Source organism: Pogoniulus pusillus, chromosome 26 (genome assembly GCF_015220805.1).
Source record: "Pogoniulus pusillus isolate bPogPus1 chromosome 26, bPogPus1.pri, whole genome shotgun sequence".
Classification (NCBI taxonomy): Eukaryota; Metazoa; Chordata; class Aves; order Piciformes; family Lybiidae; genus Pogoniulus; species Pogoniulus pusillus.
In genome coordinates this window covers 9,475,845-9,498,653 of record NC_087289.1, presented here as the reverse complement: position 1 = coordinate 9,498,653, position 22,809 = coordinate 9,475,845, and the positions used below count along the sequence as shown (strand labels likewise).

The following is a 22,809-nucleotide window of genomic DNA, read 5'->3' as shown; positions in this document are numbered from 1 at the left end:
TCTGCATCCCATCAGTAATCATCCAGTACTATCCCATGTAGGCATTGCTACTCTTGAGAGGGGAATTCAATCTCACTGCTTAAAAGGAAGCAGAAGAGCACTCTGAAGACAAAAGATTAAATACTTCTATTTATGCAACTGAAAAACTTGGATTTGGCTCAGTGGAATAAAAGCTCTGCTACAGAAGTTTTAGGTATCATAAAAAAGCAAAATTGATCGAATCAACATAAAAAGAGCTGCAGTTCCTTTTTCCCTTCTTTATTTTCATTTGAAATATGGAGAATGTTCACTTATATGAGCAGAGCTTGTGGCTCAGCATGCTGTGACCTTTGATTTTTGGATTTCATTGTACGGTGAGGAGATTTGGCAAATTCTTTTTAATAGACCTATAAATGTTATCCAATATGTAATATAAAGAAATATATGTATTTTTTACTTTAGTTATATTAATATAAGTACTTAAAAATGTAGTAGCATTAAAATTTTTAGCGTTCATCTTGGGTTTAATATAATTTATTTGCCTTGCTGTGGAAGAATACTATTGGAATGTAAGTTTTCAGTTCAATTTTCCCCCCTATTTTTAGAAATATCTCAGGAAAAGTAAAAAAAAAATTAAAATAAGAAGAAATGCTTTCTTCCCCCCTGTCACTTCTGATGCGCTGCCTCTTCTCTTCCTGTCACCTGTATTCCATCAAATTCTGAGCTGAATGTCAAGTCGTTAGCACCTGCTATTAGAATTGGGTTTTCAGAAGTCTTTGAAACTAACCTAATAATTAAGAGGTATCCATAAGTTAAATGTTGCAGTTTCACAGCTACCCTAAGCCAATCTGAATATTACCCCAGAGTGAACAGGATTAAATTTGATCTGACTGAAAAGTAAATCGTTTAGGTTTGCTGTTGGTTTTGCTCTGGGGAATTGTTTTGTTTTCAGCTCTCAGATCTGATTTGCCATACAAACTTGGGTGCCTGTCTAAGGATGACAGTGAGAACTGCAGATGGAGAGTAGCATAGAAGCAGGTCTTTCAGCAGCAGCATAATTTTTGATAGGCTTTGAAACACAAACTAAAAGAGTGTTGAAATTGGCCAGAGGAAGAATCATTCTTTACTTCACTGATTCTTAGATATGATCAAAATGCATGCCTTAAATTTAACCAAGTCCTTTATGATTCTGCTGCTGTTGTTATTTTGGTAGAACTGTGGAAGCACCATGGCTAAACCTGACAAATAATAACAACAAACTTCTCAGAAAATCTAGGGTGCTTTGTGGCTGGGGTGTGATTTATTCTGAACCTTGAAGGGAGACGTGAGAAGAGATTACAGAGCGTGTTATGAAAGCCATTACTACATCTGGATGTCAGGAACTCGCTACGGAAGTTCTGATTGGAATTTATAAAGCTTAATTAAGAGTTAATGGGTGAGGTCTGTATTTGTAATTTTGATACTTGCAGCTGAGCCCCAAAAGTGTGATTTAGAAATAAGTCTATTGCTTGTACAGTGCACAAGGAAAAAAAGTACAGTCTAAATCAAAACTTTATTTAGGATTTATTCATAAGATTTGCATCTCTGTTATGGCTTTTATAAATCTGTATATATGCTTTAGGTTTAGAAAATCCACTTGGATAATATTTGCTGAAAATCCAAGGGGTATGCATCACTTGTCTCTTAAGGAAGTATATGTTTTAGTGAAATTCCTTAAAATGCTTTTCCATGTTGGTGGTGGCAGTGTGTACAGTGAGCTAATGGAAAGCAGACTCTGACGTCTCGTGATTTATAAGCTGGGTACCAACCAGTGCACAGAACACGTTCAATGATTGGCTTGAGAAACTTGTTTGCTCCAAATGTCAGCATGAACTGGCTTCTACCAAACAGCAAAGCTAAACAGTGTGTGTGACACATACTTTGTATCTCTACTCATCAGCACCTTTTATTTTAAATGGCAGCAAGATGAGGTGTAGTCACTTTGCCACAAGGGAGGTAATTCTCCCCTTTAGTCTGCTCCAGTGAGACCCCACCTAGAGTACTGTGTACAGCTCTGGAGCCCCTATCACAAGAAGGGCATGAAACTGTTGGAGCAAGTCCAGAGGAGGGCCACAAAGATGAGGGCTGGGGATAGGACTCATTACAAGGTCTTTAAATGACAGATGAGGCCTTGAGTGACCTATTCTAGTGGGAAGTGTCTTGCCTATGTAGGGAGATTGGAACTAGGAGATCTTTGAGGTTCTTTCCAACATAAAACATTCTGTGATTCTGTGATGTTGCATCACATTTGTGAAAACCACAGCTGATACTGTTTCAAAGTTCCTTGAAATCTGCATCTGAAGGGGGTCTACAGGAGGGCTGGGGAGAGACTATGTACCAGGTCTTTTAATGACAGAACGAGGAGGAATGGGTTTAAACTGGCAGAGGGGAGATTTAAACTGGATGTTAGGAGGAAATTTTTTACAGTGAGGGTGGTGAAACATTGGCACAGGTTGCCCAGGGAGGTTGTGGATGCTCCCCCCTGGAGATGTCCAAGGCTAAGTTGGATGAGGCCTTGAGTGACCTGTTCTAGTGGGAGATGTCCCTGCCTATGGCAGGGGCTTGAAACTAAATGATCTTTGAGGTCACTTCCAACCTAAACTATTCTGTGATACTACTCCATGCCTTAATATTAGCAACAGTAGCAGTAATAATAGTAGTAGTACGGCCCCAGAGGCCTGATTTTCATCTTAAATTTGTGCTGTTACTGATTCTATGAAATGGCTGTGTTCCTATTGTGCTCATTACTGTGAGCTGCCTTCTTAAAGAAAGAGCTATGATTCTCGAGCAGGACTATGATCATAAATGATCAATACTTTTATTTTGATGCAAAAAAAAACCCCAAAAAACCAAAACCATGCAGTCTCAAATATTACCAGTTGCCATTCCTAAGAGCTGTACTAGAATAAAAAATGACAGCCTGATAATGAATAAGAGTTTGTAAAATCATATGAGCACATTAAACTTAGAATCAAAGACCTCGTACAATGTGGTCTTCAGTTTCACAACTACTGCAAATACAATGAAAACAGCATGAAAGGAAGTGAATAAGGAGACTGGATCTTTATTACATGACTGGAAAGAAAGCAGGAAATTTGAATATAAATGAACATAGCCTGAATAGAGCTTGAAATAAATCACCAGAATTTTGGAATTTTATTAATTGTCAAACAGCCAAGTAAGGAAATGCTTTAAGATTGACTGTCAGGGCTGCTCTCCCTGGCTAATTCAAATTTGAATACTGCTTGCCTTTAGTGAAACTGTGATCCTAAAGAAAGCACTTCACAGATAAGAAAACAGCACAGAGAAATACATGTTGAAATCTTTGATCACCTTCATAAGCACGATTTGATTTTGAGCTAATGGCAGTGTGAGGTTGGGCCATTGCCAAGTATCATCTTGTCTAAAAGTCTTGAAGAAGATAGGGCCACAAAAATATTCTAAACTGATGTGAAGGATATGCTTCTGAACTTCATGTCATACCTCCAATGTCAAACTTCTGATTGACATATCCAAGGAAAATTTTGAGCTTTTTTCTTCCTTTTTTCTTGAGAGAAACTGAACAAACTAGCAGCTGACAGTAGCCTCACATGAGATCTTAACGAGGCAAAGAAAATGAAATGCTGCTTCTTAAGAAGTTCCAAAACCATGATGACATGATATCATGCTTTCAAAAAACCAACAAAACCAAACAAAAATCCCCAAACAAACAAACAAACTTGCTTTTGAGTTATGTAGAAGGCTGTTACAATTTTAAGGCTGTGTCTGATGTTACTGAGAAAATTCAAGTTTAAAAGATAAATCTGTTTTAGGGATTGGACACAGAATAATGCAAGTTTATCTTCTTCCATCGGACTGCTGAATGTCTTCTATTATGCAGCACAGGCTTGTTTCTCTCTCTCTGGTTGCCTTCTGCTTGCTTCTGACTTCTCTGCTCTGCCTGTGGCCTTGCATACTGCCTGGCTGATCTTGATTAGGTTGGCAAAACAAGGGGTGGGGGAGGTAGAGACAGCATGCTGGCTGTAATACAGCCTCTCTGTGTCCAGCAGGGTGATTTTGTGCTGTTGTTGAACTGTAAATATATATAAATATACCTTGTACCTCTTTATTGCCTTTTATACTTTTATATTTAGTCTACTTTTGTAAATATAATTTCATTTAACTTCCAAAATTCTGAGTAAATGTGAAGGTGGTGAAACACTGGAATGGGTTGCCCAGGGAGATTGTGGATGCTCCCTCCCTGGAGGTGTTCAAGGCTAGGTTGGGTGAGGCTTCGAGTGACCTATTGTAGTGGGAAGTGTCCCTGCCTTGGGCAGAGAGTTGGAACTAGATGATCTTTTAGGTCCCTGCCAACCTAAACCATTCTGTGATTCTATTATTCTAAATTTACTCCAGAGAGCAAAGTTCCATTTTGTTGGCTGGCAAATCCAACTCACAGCAAAGACTGGATGCTGAATGTTGAGGTTATGAATTCATCAAAACTTTTCTGTCTGCTCTCTTTTTTCCCTTTTTCACAATAAGTTGGGAATGTTCCATTCACATTCTCTTTCTCTTGAAGAAAAAAAATCTGTGCCCGCAGTAAAATCTCATAGAACAGGGAGAAACAAATATTTGTCATTTGGAACATTTTGTACTTGTTTTCTAACTAAGATTTTTTGTTCCAGGTAAAGAGTGTTACAGATATTCATACAAATACTTTTCTAAGCCAGCTTAGCTTAGAAACTGTGTTCTGAATGCTTCATTTACATCACTGCATTTGAAATGAAGCATTATCCTAAATTACTTATTTGCTGTTCCACACAGTACTGCTATATCAATCAAACCCACAGCCACCTAAAAATAACTAAATGTGGGAAAAGAAGTTAAGTAAATTGTATATAGATATTGTTCAAGTAACCAATTAAAAAAATTAATAATTTCATCTACTTTATACATTAAAACTTTAGAACATTCTTCACTGGAATGAATCCATCTTCACTGGATGGAAATTTACTTTTGAATGTTGCTAGGTGGGATTATTTTGTTTGTTTGAGAAATTATAGTTAACTTATATTCAGAATTTCCTATTTTACCTTATTATCTTTAGCTGGCAATGCAATATTGGTGTGTTTGTTAGCTACCCCATTCAGTTTATTGCTGTATTTCTTTTAAACACTCTTGCTCCCCCAATCTTCTGTTGAATATTGCATCGTTCCTGTTTGTGTCTAGGGATTTTGAGGGTGAAACTCCATGTAGAAATATTACTACATTCTTCTCTACTGTGTTATAAGGAGTCAAACTCACAAAACACAGTCACAGCTGGAAAAAAAGAAAGCAAGACTATGAAGGTATTTATGTTTTGATTATGAACTTTCCATCTACTTCTGCATATTAACACCACACCCCTATAAAATGCATACATCTGTGCAGAGAGTATCCAAAATAAGACAGTTTGTGAGCTGCACTGCACAAATTGTTAGAGCACAGAGTGGGAAACAACGTGATAACATCATAACATCCCTTTTTGTAGCCTGGATCATGGTTTTGTGGATGCTGCCAGTCCAAATATGGCAGTTAACATATTTGCCAGCAGTATTTCAGAGAGCATTACCCCTCCCAAATTATAATACGTAGTTAATAGTATTAATTTTTAGTGAAGAGTTCAATTTGAAATCTTATTTCTGTTTTTCTGGTAGGGTTTTTAATGAACATGTGTTTGCTGGGGAAACACAAGGATACTCTAAAGTGATTTGTTTTTCTTAGTGGAATAAACAAAAGTACATCTTAAGGTACTTGGATACAATCAGTGTGTCAATCTACAGCAAGCGCTTTTATCTCGTGATACTCTGAGTTTTTACAGCATCAGCCTCTGACTAGCTGTCAGAGAAGAAACTCAGCATCTCTTTTTAAAAGCAAAACTCTGCCCATGCCTGCAACATGTGCTTTTTTCTCATTTTTGTGCCTCCTACTCGGCTCTGCTGTCTCTGGTTTTCCCGACCATATTGCTGGAGAGTGAAGGCACTTAGCTGATCCACTTCAGCCCATGAAGTATACCACTGGAAGAGATGTGTCCTGTGAGTTGGAAGGCCTTGAATTTCCACTTGTTCAGCAGTTGTGTGCTGACAAGAGAAATGATTTTCTTGCTTGCTGAAGAGGACAGGTTCTAACGTTGGCAGGAGCGCCTGAATTCTGACAAGCTGTGGACAATTGGGCTGTAATTATGTAACAGAAGACAGTAGCAACATGGGGACATTTTTAGGAACTGAGCTCTAGTTCCAAAATAGATCTGTAAATCTGTGTCCCATTTAATATCTTATGCATTCAGCCTGCCCAGAAAGAGATTATATGTTAGTGCTAACAGTCTACTTTTCATCTGCCATCTATATGCACTATAAATTGCTGCTAAGTTTTCCTGGTGGACTTGTAAGAGCAGAGGAGATCAATACTTACATATATATACAAAGTTTTTAAAATAGCAAGCCCTTAGAAAATATTGGAGTGCATAAAGTTGTTTCCCAATGTATTCACTAGCAGGGAAGTGATGCTATTTACAGGCTTTTCACTCTGTAGCTGTGCTCGTCCCAGGTCTCCCGGAGAAAGCGAAGCTGAAGACTTTGGAGTGCATTCTCCTCAAGCCTTGGACTCAGTCATTTGGCTTTCGTTTTACACTGGTGGAACTATGCTGACTGCCAGATTCTCATCTTGAGCACAGGCTTGATATCTTCAAATGGCCAGACCCAAGACACTGAAGCAAGCTTGTGTGTGGTGCATAAGCTGTTTTAATAAATTTCCACAGAGGAAAGGCATGTGATGTTTTCTGTATAGTGACAGGTAGTATATGTGCAACATTTTTGCCACAACTAACCCCTGATTTTGGTTAATATACTGTTGGTCAGACTGTGGCTGCTGGCTGTTTGAAGATATCAGCTGTCCCAGATGCCCTATTTACACAAAACCATTGTGAAAACTCATATTATTTGCAGCAGTAGCAAATCTGGAAGCTTTGATTATTTTTGCTTATTATTGCCTTTTTATGAAGATTATTGTATATTCTACCCATGAGTGAGTTCTGACTTTGCTCTTCATGATTCTTATACTCGCTGAGGTGCTTCAAAATTGGATTAGAGACCAAAGCAAGGAAGTGAGACTCTTGGTAAGGAACATGAAAATGGAAACGTGATTTAGCTCTGCATTCAATTTGAGAACTTTTATTCTGGTTATAGTTCAGGCTATGCTTTACTCTGTTCTAGCATTTGGAGAAGACAAAAATAAGGAGAAATTACAACAAGAAATCTACCATGTATAAGGAGAAATTATAACAAGAATTCTACCATGTTCTTTCACTAAATCGAGATATAATTGTCCTGCTAGTATGGAGTTATTTTGCCCAGGTAAGGGATGATTTTGCTATGCAGTAAAATACTATTTGATAAATAGGTAGGTTTGGGGTTTTTTTTCTGTTTTTCAGAAGCTGTCAAGAAACACTTTTTGAAAGGCCCATGGTGTCTTTCTTCATACTCTGTAGTTTTCACTGTGTTACCATATTGAAAGCAGTATGATTCTAGTTGCTGCTCATGCCGTGTCTCAGTTATTTTTAAGACTTACATGTAGGTTTGAGATACGAGTATAAATGAAACTAAAACTTGCTTCTGTTCAGTGAAGAATGTGTGTCACTTAGAAAAGCTGTGACATATGCTGCTGAAATATGTTTCATTTCATTAAAGACCTTCCAAGTTTTGTAGATTTCAGCTTGAATTGGTTCACTGCTGTCGATCTTAGGAGCAGAACTGGTCTTCTGAGAATATTGCAGGAACAACAAAACCCACCTCTTTGCTTTAAAATTCACCTTTTATACCTCATGACTATACAGTTATCTCTTTAAATCCTATTTATATCTATGCCTTTTACTTTACTTAAGAAAAAAGGGGGTTTAGTGCAATGCCTTAAAGCTTTAGTGCTTTTGCAAGGCAAGGACCTAATTGAGCAAAGTAACACTATCGCAGTCCTCACTGCTACAAAGCATTAGTCTGTAGTCCTTGGCAGTGATCTGTATCTTGCTGAGTACAGAGCCTACGCATACTAGGAAAGGCAATTCACTATTACAGTCATTATTACTGAAATTAGTACATGCATTACATGGGACTAAGATGAGTCTCCAGATTCAATTTATATTTGAGGAATCCAGCAACACAGCAGTTCAGATATTGCGATCTGTTTGTACTGTCTCTCTTCTTAATTTGCTTACCACTATCTCATACTGACTATAAATAATCTGGGATGCTGCAAAATGTGTTTATTGGCAATACTTAAGTGGGGCTCCTTGGTTGTGCATATAAGCAGAATGCTTTTGTAATCAAGAAGCTGCTAATAAGCAGTTTCCATATCCTTGTTTCTATTTATATTTTCCTACTTTCATACTGTCTAATGTAATCTGTTAAGATTGTGTAACTGGGTTTTAAATAGGAGATTGAAATATGTAATACTTTGCTAATATAATCACAGAATGTTAGGGGTTGGAGGGGACCTCAGAAGATCATCTAGTCTAAACCTCCTGCCAGAGTAGTATCACCTAGAGTAGGTCACACAGAAATGCTTCCAGGCAGGTTTTGAATGTCTCCAGAGAAGGAGACTCCACAACCTCTCTAGGAAGCCTGTTCAGTGCTCTGTCACCCTCACAGTGAAAAATTGTTTTCCTTATGTTGAGGTGAAACCTCCTGTGCTCCAGCTTGCACCTGTTGCCCCTTGACCTCTCACTGGACATCACTGATCAGAGCCTGGATCCATTCTCCTGACACTCACACTTACATTTTCATAAACACTAATGAGGTCACCTGTCAGTCTCCTCTAATCTAAAGATACCCAGCTCCCTCAGCCCTTCCCTGTAAAGATGATGTTCCATTCTCTTCATTATCTTTGTGACTCTGCACTGGCTTCTTTCAAGTGGTTCTCTCTTCTTTTTGAATTGAGGGTGTCAGAACTTTTAAACTATGTTCCAGACACCCAAATAGATGACAGCGATTCAGTTAGCAGTCTTATATTAATTTTTCAAGAGCAATTTTAAAGGGACGCACACCTAGGGAATGCTAATATGAAATTTCTCTGTTGGGAGAGATTATTTTAATTATGTTTCTACTTTAAGAGATGAAGTTGTAAATTTACTTTTGGGTTTATTTTTTATTTGGGACTTATCTGTCTGTAGTACTTTTCATGTAGTTCATGCATTTCTGTTAGAGGCTGTTGGCAGGGCATTAACCTGAGGAGCTCTCTAGAACTCAGCTTTTCCTCTCTCAGGACATAGGTCTCTTGTGTCACTCATAAGGAAAGGGAAATTGAAAAGTAAACCAGAAATAAATATTGTAATTTGATTTAAAGGTTAACACTTGTCATTTTCATGAGAAGTCAAAGAAAACATTGAAATTCTAATAGTCACAATGGTTCAGGCAGTACTTTTTAAAAGTTTCTATGCTCAACTTGGACAATCCACTAAATTGTCACAGAAATTATAGAAAGCACATCTTTGAACTTGTGAATGCATGAATTGCCTCAAGCTTTTTGGAGAGAGGGTAGCTAGATTTTAATACTGGCAGAAGAAAATGCCAGCACTTCAATTTTAAAGCTAGCGTGGTGGCAGCAGGGTATTGACTACACATCAGCAAGTTCAGCTTGACCCATGACACACCAAAATCTTTCTTAGAAAAAACTCTAATGACCATTTATTCCCTACGATCTTTGCCTGAGCTTTTCCAAATGCCAGCTATGCAACTCACAGAATCACAGAATGTCAGGGACTGGAAGGGAGCTTGAAAAATCTTCCAGTCCAACCCCCTTGCCAGACTAGGATCACCTATACCAGATCACACATCCAGGAAGGTTTTGAATATCTCCAGAGAGGGAGACTCCACAACCCTCCTGGGCAGCCTGTTCCAGTGTTCAGGGAAAAAATTCCTCCTCATGTTTACGTGAAACCTCCTGTGCCTCGACTTCCACCCGTTGCCCCTTGTCCTGTTATTGGGCATCACTGAGCAGAGGCTGACTCCATCCTCCTGGCATTCAGCCTTTACCTATCTATAAACATTGATGAGGTCACCTCTCAGTCTCCTCTCCTCCAAGCTAAAGAGCCCCAGCTCCCTCAGTCTCCCCTCATGAGAGAGATGTTCCATCCCCTTAATCATCTTTGTGGCTCTGTGCTGTACTCTCTCAAGCAGTTCTATGTCCCTCTTAAACTGTGGGGAGGGGGCAGAACTGGACACAATGAGCATCCATTAGAGAAATTCTGTGTGCTTAAATGTTTCATATTTGTGGTGCACGATTTGCCTATATTTTCTGAAGAACAAAACAAAGCAACACCACTAACAAGTAAAATTCTGTAGTCTCCTCTCATCTGTAGTTGTGTTTCTTGGACTATTTCTGTGGTAATTTCTGTGGTTGCAGTGGTTTTTCAGCTTCCATTCTTATGTGACTAGTTGGATCTTAAAAATGGTTAAACTGAGACTTTGAGAATGAAAACCTAATAACTTTAAAATTACTGTCTGTTCCAATAATCACAGCTTTCATAGTGTCTCAAAAGGCAGCAGAAATAGAAATCTTGGTTTTAGAGGTCACGTAGGAAATATTTAAGGTGGTCTTGAGTCGTGTGGTTTTAGTAGGAGCATTTTTCCTGTTAAGAAAGAAGCTCTTGCTCACTGTCTCTTAAGTTTGACTGGCTTAGTCCATTGAGACTGAATTGTGTTGCCTTTTTGTAAGGCTTAGTGGTTTTAATTCAAAGAAAATAATGAGGAGAAAACCATAAAGCACATCCTTCGCACTGCTAAAAAGGAACAGTAATATGTTTGGATTGCTTATAAGATGCATTGAGCTGCCTAAGCCAAAGCTCACTGAAAACTGAATGCAGACCGATAAGGCTTTGCTAACATTTTTTTTCTTTCTTAAACCCTTGTAATGTAAATAAGATCACTTTCCCAGAGAAAGCAGACTGTAAGCGAAGGGATGGCAGCATCAGTGCTGAAAGAAGAGCTAAATTTGCCTGTTGTCCACTCACACCTTGGAGCAGTTGTGGCTTTCGAAAGATTTTTCCAAAGCTCACTGTTCTTTGAGGAGCAGTGGCACAGGCAGACACGCAATGCAGGGGCTTACTGGCTTGCTGACTCCATCCCTTTTAGTTGCCAGATTTTTTCAGTATCTTTCATATCCAACCTGGGGTAATGAAATGTATTCCAGTTAGCATCTCCAATCACCCAAGTAGATTCTTCTTAGCAGACTGAAAGACAAAACTACTTCTTATGTTTTTTTCTCCTTTAATTTTTGAATCCATGTTCCTGGCACATTGTCTTTAATCAGTAAGACACAAGAAATGAGACTGTATGTTGAGTTCTGCTGACCTTGAGTGTTTAAGAGAGCACTTCAACCATGTCATGTGGATGACTACACAGGTCTTTTAATTTGCTTTAATTTAGACCAACTTTGTGACGTAACATGCTGCTGACTCTCTTTTTTCCCCCTCAAATATGAAATTAGAATGGAAATGAAACAAAGTATCATGGATGAGATACTGCAAATCATTATGATAACTCATGCTAATTGAAGTTATATTACCGGACTTAGGAATTACCTCTACTTGTTAGCTTGGGATAAAAAACTTTGAGGACATTTAGGTTGTTCATGCTGGTACAGTTCACTTGCTTTTTTTCCTAGGTTGTATTTAGCTATCAAAAAGAAAGATCTTTTGCAGCTTTGCTTGGTGAACCATTCCACAGTCCAGATCGACTATGCACAATTAATTTCCCTTCTCTTATTCAACTAAAAGAGTTTTTCCTTAATTACTTTACTTTTAGTCGTTCTAATTTTTACTTGGAAGCTTGAATTTCCTGTGACTACTGTGTTTGTAATTTCTTTGGTTAAGGAATCCTTTATTTCGAGATCAAAGAATTCTGATCTACATTAGCACTTTAATTATAAACTGCAGAATGATAACTGAATGAATAGGGCAAAGAGTGGTTTAGAGTGGCAAGGCTGACAATTAAAAGTTTTTCCATGACTTGCAGCATAGCCTTTTTTCTTCTTTTTATTTTTTTTTTTTTTGTTAAATGTGGCCATTATTGTAATTGAAGATTAATAATCACTAATAGCTTACAGGGCTCTTTTTAATGTAATATTCTGCACAAACAAACCCCACTGCTTAAATGGTACAAGTCTCACCCTTTATCCCCTCTTTTGCAAATGTCACTTGTTCTTTGGGCAGAATAAGCAGGAAAGGCATAAACTCAGCTGAGGACATGTAGTTAAACCTTAGGGTTTTAAACCTTAGGGACCTGTGGGGGTTTGTATAAAAAAATGCTGAAAGGCTGGAGATAAAATAAATAATACCCAACTCAGCACAATATATTGGTCTTATCTAGTACTGTGGCCAGCGTCTTGTATTCTCAGTATGGAAGAATTAAACAGCTGGGAGTGGGCAGACATTGAGATACATAATTGCTGTCAGTTGGGTCAACTGTTATGGTGGTGGACTGTGACCACTGGGCAGTAATTGGCAGCTCCTAGAAACCACAAGACTTAGAGTGTCATTATTTTTGTTTGTTTGTTTAAAATAGATTAAGAGGTCAGCATTCAGAAGATGAAGTTTTAAAGGTATTAAAAAGCTTTGTTGCTTGTTATCTAATTCTTTTGGCTACTGAGTGAAATCTAAAATCTGTCTTTTTCATTAGACCTGTAAATGAAAGCTAAAATTTTGTATAAATAATTGAAATCCACTATCAAGTGTGCAATCTGATCAGTTCCTGACCCCAGAAATACTGCATGTCCTTATTGGGTGAAGCTTGGGTACAGAAGCTGTTAAAACACTCTGGTACTCCCAAAAGATCAGAATAATTTCTATAGGGCTCTATGGTCTCTGAATATAGAAAGGAAAAATGTTAATGTGCTTTTTTGTATTTTTGACATGCAATGTAGACATAGTGCAAAACTTTCCAGAAATTTCACTCTCATATCTAATCTCTTTTGAAAATTATTTACATTTAGTTTAAAGCTATTAACAGTTGGAAGGGATCTCCAGAGATCAAGTCCAACCTGCAAGCCAAAGCAGCATTCCCTAGGGTAATTTGCACAGGAATGCGTCCAGGTGGGTTTTGAGAGTCTCCAAAGAAGGAGACTCCACAACCTCCTTGGGCAGCCTGTTCCAGTGTTCTGTCACCCTTATCATGAAGAAGTTTGTCCTCGTGTTGAGGTGAAACCTTCTGTGTTCCATTTTGTAGCTGTTGTTCTGTGTCTTATTGCAGCTGACCAGTGCAAAGAGATTGGCCCCATCCACTTGACACTCACTCCTCAGAAATTTATAGACATTGATAAGATCTCGCAATCTTCTCTTCTCCAGACTAACCAGCCCCAGGTCTCTCTCTCCATAGAGATGTTCAAGTTCCCCAATCATCCTTGCACCTCTCCATTGGACTCTCTCCATCAGGTCCCTGCACTCTTGAATTATTCAGCGTGCATCAAATGGCTATATACAATGCCTTTCTACTGCAGAGAGGGGAAAAAAGGTATTCTTGGAGCTACAAAGTCTTCATTTATTTTTAGGTCTGAAAATCTAATTTTATCTATAGCTGCATCTGTCTGCAATTTTAGCATACACAAGTTTGAGATGAGCTTTTGCTCTATGTATTCAAGTACACACATACATGCAGATATCACATAGGATACTGTCAGCACTCCCACTGATTTGTTCACCATATATCAATGCCATCATCTGGTGCACTTCTTCAAATAGGGGCATAATTTACTTGGAATTTTGTACAGTATGGGGAAATTATGCTGAGCTACACACTGACTGACCAAAGTATGCTGAAGGACACTGTGAAGTATTTTCCTCTGATAAATTTTCATTCTGTTGTGTAACTAAAAATCCATCCTTTTCCCCTCGGCCTCATGACCAAACCACTTGTCTGCATTGTAATCTTCTCTTGTCTTGTCACATTTGCCTTGCAAGTCTTTTTTTCTCCCTGCAATCCATCTGTAGTGTTGTTGCCAAAATGATCTTCCTCAGCTGTCCTTTTAATCTTACCATCTCCTCTTTCAGAAATTCCCCAGGCTCCTGTTTATGTTGTGCAGCAAATTCCAAACTTGTTTTTCTTTTTAAAGCTTTTGTGTTTTTCAAGCCTCTTCTCTTCCACTCCACAGCCTCTTCAACAACATCCCTTTCATCATCTTTTTTCAGTCATCTTTATCTTTGTTCTTACCTGTCAGGCAAAACTTGTCTCCTTTTTTATTTGCCCGTATTGAGATCTCTTATGATGAACTCATTTGTTCTAGAAAGTTAATCTAAAACTGAAGCAGAGCAGGCAAACAGCTCAGCCAAAACAAATGCCATGGAATGAATAGCAGCACAAAAAGCTAAAAAACTATAATGTTTACCAAAAAGAGGAGTCATAAGCTTGAGTTCTTACAAGGCTTACCCAGTAGTCTCAACTAAGCCTGTGCCTTTCATGTGCCACCTTCCTGCCTCTTTCTTTGATTCTATTGCATAAGATAAGACAGCAAGCCTTTAAGAGTTGATGTCTTCTGAATTGTTTTCTGAGGCATGTAACCTTTTTTTGGTGCTTAGACACTAATGATCACAGAATCACAGAATTGTAAGGGTTGGATCATCCAGTTCCAACCACCCTGCCATGGGCAGGGACACTTCACACTAGACCAGGTTGCTCAGAGCTCTGTCCAGCCTGGTCTTAGAAACCTTCAGGGATGGAGGCTCCACCACCTTTCTGGGCAACCTGTTTCAATGTCTCACCACCCTCGTGGTGAAGAACCTTTCTCTAACATCCATGCTGAATCAACCCACTTCTAGTTTTGCTCCATTCCCCCTAGTCACTACCTGACATCCTAAGAAATCCCTCACCAGCTTTCTTGTGAGCCCTCTTAAGATACTGTAGGGCCACAATAAGGTCCCCTCAGAGCCTTCTGTGATGGTCCTTCTCACCAAAACATTCTAGCTAGGCTCAAACTAGCACACCTTCTCTTCTCCAGGCTGAATAACCCCAACTCTCTCAGTCTATCTCCATAGGAAAGGTGCTTCAGCCCTCTGATCATGTTTGTGGCCCCTTTCTGGACATGTACCAGCACATGCAAATCTTCCCTGCAATAGGGGCTCAAGAACTGGACACAGTACTCCAAGTGAGGTCTTTCTAGGGTGGAGTAGAGGGAGAGAATCACCTCCCTCGATCTGTTGACTGCATTTCTCTTGATGCAGCCCAGGATTGGCTCTCTGGGCTGCAAGTGCACACTGGCAGCTCATGTTGAAATTCTCATCCAGCGGTTACCCCTAAGTCCTTTTCTTCAGGGCTGCTCTCAAGCCAGATTCTGCCTAGCCTGTATCTGTGCTTGAGATTGCCCCAACCCAAATGATTATAAATGATAAGGTATGTAAATCAGATGGCAGCAGGAGCAACCATGGTTCTGTACTCTGGGTGAACACTGACTTCTATTATTTCATCTGTCATTTGAGCAGGTAGTAAGATTTCCTGCTATGTCGCAAGGTTGCTTTTAAAAATGTGCCTTTCTATTTAAACTTTTAAAGCATCATGCTGCTTTTATAATTTTAATACAGAGCCCACATAAAGATAGGGTGCAGTGGAATGAAAGAGACATCATGATTTGATTATTTTAGTAATGAGGATATTATTACAGCCTTAAATGTGCTAATAAATCTCTCGTCAGACAGTTTGAGTTTTACTGCTAGGGTTCCTTGTGAATTTCAAGGGCCACTCATACCACCCAGCAGTCTTCTGAGTTTTCTTTCTCTGTTTATATAAGTATCATGTGATGAGAAGCATTATTTGTTAGGTCTTCATTTGTTGTTATTCAGGGACAGGTTTAAAAGGTGAGGGTAATTCTTCTTCAGGTAAATTGGTAGCCTCAGGAGCATTCCAGCTAATTATAAAATACTCCAGTAGGTTTCTCAAACTGACCTGGGAGTCCCTAAGGCTCAAAGAGTTTGTGAGACTTGGCATTTTCACCAAGCCTAAGGGCAGATTGCTCAGTCCCAAACATACTCATCTTTAATTAGTTTTCTTTTTAAACAACTAATCCTCTCCCCCCTTTATTTGTTAAGTTACAATATTTAAAAGTATAACTTATACTATTTAATAGTATAAGAAGAGGAAGTTTACCATCTCCTTTTGAGGTTCAGATTTCAAATTATTAAGGTGAGTCTACTGATTACTTCTTATTCTATGTATCTTGCACAGTGTATGTTAAAGATTGAATATTCTGATTTGAAAAGTAGTGTGAAAGAAATCAGTCATTGTGTCTTTGAATTATGATACTAGTAAGAAATTTAAATACCTTTCTGCCTTGGTAACTACTATGCAAGTAAATCCAAAACCAGAAACTAACTTGTACTGTCAGTCACTGCCCAACAAAGAAATTAAGCTTTTCTTAATGGCTATTGCAGTATGTCTCGGTGTCTAGGGGTGCCCTCAGGATATTATCCATTCAGTTCTCCCCTGAAGTGGAACTCTCTGTTAATGTTTATGGGTCTTTTCTATAAGCTGTAAACTACAGAACTGTGTGTTTTCAGTTTCCTTTGAATCCTCAGCACTGTGCTTCACTAGTGTTTCTTCCTCAGGGCAAGTCTGTCATGTTTAATGAACTGCCAGTGCTTCAATCCTGACTGACTAGGGTGACCTAAGTAAGAATCAGAGAATCAACTAGGTTGGAAGAGATCTCCAAGATCATCCAGTCCAACCTAGCACCCAGCCCTAGCCAGTCAACTAGACCATGGCACTAAGTGCCTCATCCAGGCTTTTCTTGAACATCTCCAGGGACAGTGACTCCACCACCTCCCTGGGCAGCCCATTCCAGTGCCAATCACTCTGGGAAGAACTTCCTCCTAGTATCAAGCCTATGCCTCCACTGGCACAACTTGAGACTGTGTCCCCTTGTTCTGTTGCTGGTTGCCTGGCAGAAGAGACCAACCCCCACATATCTGAGGTACCTTTGCGTCAGGAGGTGATGAGACAGATCAATAATTTCTCTATATAACCATTTAATAGCTTTTCTGAGAGGATAGGTAGTCTTTAATGTATAATGTTCTCATGAATCTTTTCATTGTGCTTATTGTCTTCAGTCTATGCTGAACTGACTGTCCAAGTTTCCCAAATTTCTGAAGCAACCATTGTCTCAACCTTTCAGTGATGCTTTTCTTCAGGTTCTTCAACTCGCAGATTCTGTTTCTTCCATCCATTGTCCCCGGCTTTCCTCGAGTCCTGCTTCTCCTCCTTGAAGGACCAACTTCTGCCTAGCACATATTCTTCATACAGCGTGGCCACTTAGAAGCCTTGGTGATTAGATTCAAGCAAAACAAAATATGGTTAAGTCTTTTCTTACAGCATTTCTTCATCCTCTTCTCACATCTCTCCATAGTCAGGTCTGACCTATGAACAGTCGTGCTATCCAGTGAGATTTCAGGGTGCTTCTCAGCGACCTCATATCATGATGGTTCATGTAGAAATACTATATGGATGAAATAGACATAGATAAGATAAAACAGACAAAAAAACATGTTTTGTCACAGTAATGGAAGAAGAAGAATAATGAACACCAAGGAGAGTGACTGGTGCTGAAGCAGATTATATGCATTATTTTAATTAAGTGTGCCTAATAGTACATATGGTTTCCTTTGAATAATAATTGAATGCTGATGAAGAGTGATTAGAGACTTTTTTTTTTAGAAGTTCAATTAAATCAAATCCATTTTTATAAAAGGGGAGCGATTAAAAAGATAAGGTCTACACTGAAAGCTGTGGTTGAATATTGCCTATTTCTCCCTTACTGCACTCTTCTGCTGACTGTTACCTAGTTTTTGACAATGCCTCGAGTTTCAGGCATTGGTCCAGCGGTTTCAGCAGAGCTGGCTTTATACATGAAACAGAAACTTAGCAAGTACTCAGATGTCCTTGAACTTATGATCCTGGGATTAGTCCGAATTCAGGAAGATACTTGGTTTGTGCACGTATCTTGAAGCATATAAGAAGACACTTTGATTGAGTAGTGCTGTAAGACAACATACTGTTAGCTAGACTGATCTATATTTCTGCAGAGTGCTTGTGAACCTGGGTGATTAAATGCAGACTTGCACTGCTGCTTATTTTATCTGTTAGTCATTACTGTCTAACTTGTAAGGCTCATAGGCCAGCAGGACCCAGCCAACTGTCTGGCAACTGTTAACAGAATTATCAATTATCTTGCTGAGTCCTATTATCTTGTGCTTTGATTATCCTGTATGGTGCGTCAGGAGGGCTGGTTGTGCTAACATCCTGATTGGAGTCTTAAACACATGCATAAATCAGGGAAAGGTACTGATAGTCATGAACTGGTAGCAAACACCATGAAGGCCTTTAGTAGCATGGAAGAGAGTGCTGTCCAAGCTGTTATTCGCAGCATCCTGTGTTTCCATACCAGTACACAGAAATCTACACTGATATATCTTCTTAGTTATTCTGAAATGGCATTTGCTTTCTTAAAACTTTCCTTTATGGCTTAAACTAGAAATAATGTGCAACATTTCTTCTGTGTGCATAGTTAGCTAGCTGCATGTTTTATCCTTTGAATGTCTGCATTACACATCCAAAAAACAAATTGTTGTTTTGGTACAATTTCTTTACATGATATACTCACTGGAAATCTTTATATGGGGAGATAATTTTTTCTTTGTGTTTTATTATATATTTCTCTTTCTGCCACAACAGCTGCTAGATCTGTTTCCTCAGGACTGCCTGTAACCAGCTTCAGGCAGTTAACATTGCTTCTTTAAAAAGAATCTAGCACTGGTTTCCCACTCCTCCTGTTATACCTGAAGAGAGTCACAGAATGAAAGCATTTAAAAGGTCATTTTCTGTGCAATGATGGCTTCTTGGTCTTTGGGAATGCTGTATGCAAATTATTCAGCTTTAAAGCAAGTTTTTTTTCTGTTTGTCACTCCCAAAGTCTGCAGCTGGTAACCAAAGCAACATGGCTTTAAAGTTTGAGATAAAAAAAGAATTAACACTTGAACTAAATTTTGAGAATTCTCTTTCAGAATTCTACTTGTGAGGGTTTGTAATGATTTAAAGATGTGTGTTGTCATGGTGTGACCTATTCATCTAGACCTCAAGAAGATACAGAAGACAATTCTGTCACATCCTTTTGCATGTTCACAGCTATGCACACTAGGGAAAAGTCTAATTGGTTGGGTTTTTTTGGTAAAACAAGATATCACTGGAATTTGACATACATAGATATGAAATATGTTATATTAACCTCAAGACTCTTGCTTCTTACATACTTCAAAGATATGCAATTACTGTTTATGTGCAGAAATATAAAAAACAAAGTATTTGAGAAACTCATCCTTTCTAGCCACACCTCTGTACCACCCACATTAGAAGCTGTGCCTGTGCTTTACTTAAACTTCATGGCTTCCTGTGTAAGCATTAACCCTGAGCATTCAGCACAGGTATAAAATTGCTTTGCCTCATTCCAAAGCAGCCAGCTTGAGTGCAAGGGTTAGGCTAGCCTAACTCAATAAGGCTGTTAGCTTGAAAGTAGAGTTTGTAATGCCTGTTCTCCACCATAGGTGGTAACTAAAGTATGAGAGCTGCTACAACGGGCCAGACTTCAGCCTCATTCCCAGGCTCTATCTGTAGCTAAAGAGCTCAAATATGTGTTTCTCCTATGACCACAGTTAAAGCATCATTTTTAGCAGTCAGCAGTGCAACCTTAAGTATCTTTTCCATCTGTGATGATTCTGTGGATCATTCTGTGATGCACATATGATTCACAGAAATGCATTTAAATATAAATGTTTATATAAATATTATGTTTAATGTAGGAATTTCTAGATGTAATCAGAAAAGAAAGCAGGGATAAGCATGCAATCCTTTTTCTGTGTGTGTGTGTGTGTATAAGCAATTGTGAGATGACTGATCCCTCCCAGCTGTGAACGGAATCTGTGGAAACTGTACTTTCACTGCTCTATGTGCTGTATATTTTTAAGTTGGCTAGCAAATTAGATTTAAAGCAAATTAATACCTTAAGAGAATATTGTTGACCTTAATTTCACAGTGCCTCAGAATCTCTTCACAGTGCCTCAGAATCTCATCACGAGCCTCACCAAGAATGTAGCATGTTCTAGTGGGAGGTGTCCCTGCCTACAGCAGGGGTGTTGGAACTGGATGATCTTTGAGGTGCTTTCCAACTTAAACCTCTAGTTCATTGGCTAGGGCTGGGTGATAGGTTGGACTGGATGATCTTGGAGGTCTCTTCTAACCTGGTGCATTATATGATTCTAAACCATTCTGTGATCATGTAAATAGCGGTCTTCTGCACTCCAGAGTAAATGGCCCAAGTGGGCACAAGTCTGACATATTAACATATGTCAATATCTCAATTCAAGAGAGATGTTGAGATGCTGGAACATGTCCAGAGAAGGGTGACAAAGCAGGTGAGGGGCCTGGAACACAAACCCTATGAGGAGAGGCAGAGGGAGCTGGGGGTGTTTAGCCTGGAGAAGAGGAGGCTCAGGGGAGACCTCATTGCTGCCTACAACTACCTGAAGGGAGGCTGTAGATAGGTGGGGGTTGGTCTCTTCTGCCAGACAACCAGCAACAGAACAAGGGGACACAGTCTCAAGTTGTGCCAGGGCAAGTATAGGCTGGATGTTAGGAGGAAGTTGTTGTCAGAGAGAGTGATTGGCATTGGAATGGGCTGCCCAGGGAGGTGGTGGAGTTGTCATCCCTGGAGGTGTTCAAGAAAAGCCTGGATGAGGCACTTAGTGCCATGGTCTAATTGATTGGACAGGGCTGGTGATTGTTTGGACGGGCTGATGTTGGAGATCTCTTCCAACTTGGTTGATTCTATGGTTCTATGATTCTGTGTGACTTTCAAGATGCTTAATATGTGCCACCATAATACAGTCAGTTAAGTGTCCCTTGCTGTCCACAGGTGCTGCAAAGGCAGACTACATGTTTTGTTCACTATTACTTTTACTTCCCAATCAGTGTTTTCTATACTGAGAGTAAATAAAGCAGTATTAAATGATGAAGTAATGATGTTGATATAGTTTTTAATATTAGTAAGACTTCAGATACAAGTCATACTTGACTTGGCCAGAAATATTTGTCTGCTGTGAATTACTATGCTCTAGTTCACATAGCCCTAAACTGGTTATAGTCTTTTCCCAGAGAGCCCTCTACTGACCTAAAATGCAGTGTGTTGAACTGAACATCAGATGCCCCAATCTCTTGGCTCGTCATGTAAATACAAGCCCTGGTGCCAGGGTAGATGTCAGATTTTCAGTAAGAGCAAAGCTGTGATGTGTTACTACTGAATTTTTGAGAAGTCCTGAATTTTCAAATCTTGACAGCTTCAGTGAAAAGCAAACATGTTTGTGACCAGTTTCCTGTTTCTTTGTCTAGTCAAGGGAATGTGGTTCTTCAGACAAGCAGAAAGTCAAAGAGCAGGTAGTCTTTTCCTCATAGTCTTCTATGAGTCAGTTAACCTTTTCTAGGGGGAGTGATGATTATGAGAAACTGAAATAAGAAATCAGTGTGGACTGATTATATAGGAATATTTTTTTAAACAATAACTTGAGGTCCCACTATCAAAAATGCTCATTAATTTATCACGAGTCTCACCGTTACTGCCATTCATCCAGTAATGTTCACTGATGAAATGATGTTATTGCCAGGGAATCACAGATTTCATTTAAATAGCCTCAATTTCTCATACTTAATTAAAATAAATAATAATCTGATGACGTGTAGGAAGCTGAGGGCAACCATCAGTACAGAAATAGAAGAAATTTGCCTGTATTATCAAAAAGATTTCATTGATTTTGCCGGATGGAGAGGTTGGGGGAGGCTGATTACTGTCGCGTTTGGGATTGATGATGTTAATGAGATTGTTAATGTTCTGTGAGGGGATCTTAACGTATCTTATTTACACGTCTGTGGACACTGAAAGCATTGGTTCTGTTTGGGTTAGTGTCAGTACATGTGGAAAGAGAGACCCCTTGATGCAAAGAGATGAACACCAGAGATGAGGCGGTGCAGCAGCCAGCCACAGAAGTTAAACCTTTTCATTCGCCTTTACAAGAAAAAAGAGGCAAAATGTGTTATTCTCAACACACTGTTATTGATCACCCTAAATAGCACAGTAGCTTCCCAGGCTCAGGGATAATGTGTGAAGGGAGAGATGCAAGGTGTGAGAGCAAAGTGACTTGAAAAAACTAATGCCTGGTGTCAAAGGAGGATGAGGCTCAGAACTAAAACAAGTTTCTCATTGCCACGCGTAGAACAATTACAAGGATTGTTTGAGTCTTCAGAGACATGCAGAGGTCCGTTGAGTCTGTAGCTGCAAATCTGCATAGGCCTGCTACACTACTTGGTTATGTTACCTGATTTATGACATGAGTTGTCGTGGTTTTGGTAGATCCAGCTGCTCTGTCCTAGTTTTCACTAAAAGTGCACAGGTAGCAGGAGAGTGAAGTCCTGTCAATATTCACAGAATATCTATAAATTATAGAATAGAGGAAGGAAATAAAAGTACGTTTCAGAGGTATATGGCTGCCATTGCACAATTCAGTTTTCAAGTGCCTGCATCTAATTCATTCCAGCAGGTAAAATCGGAATACAGCACTACTGAAAAGCAATGTTCACAAAAGGATAAACATGGCAGTTTACCTGATTTTTTTTTTTTCTTTTTTTAAGTTATGTTCATTGTAGCTTGGCATTATGAAGAGTTCTGAGATGTCTGTTTAGGTTTTAGCACTATTAATGTAACTAC

At 39.1% G+C, this 22,809-nt stretch overlaps 1 protein-coding gene across 1 annotated transcript in view; it reads left to right on the top strand.

The window, feature by feature from the left end:
• NAALADL2 (N-acetylated alpha-linked acidic dipeptidase like 2) overlaps positions 1 to 22,809 on the top strand; it is a 343,221-nt gene that overhangs the window by 285,169 nt on the left and 35,243 nt on the right. The gene's annotated exons all lie outside the window — the stretch shown is intronic.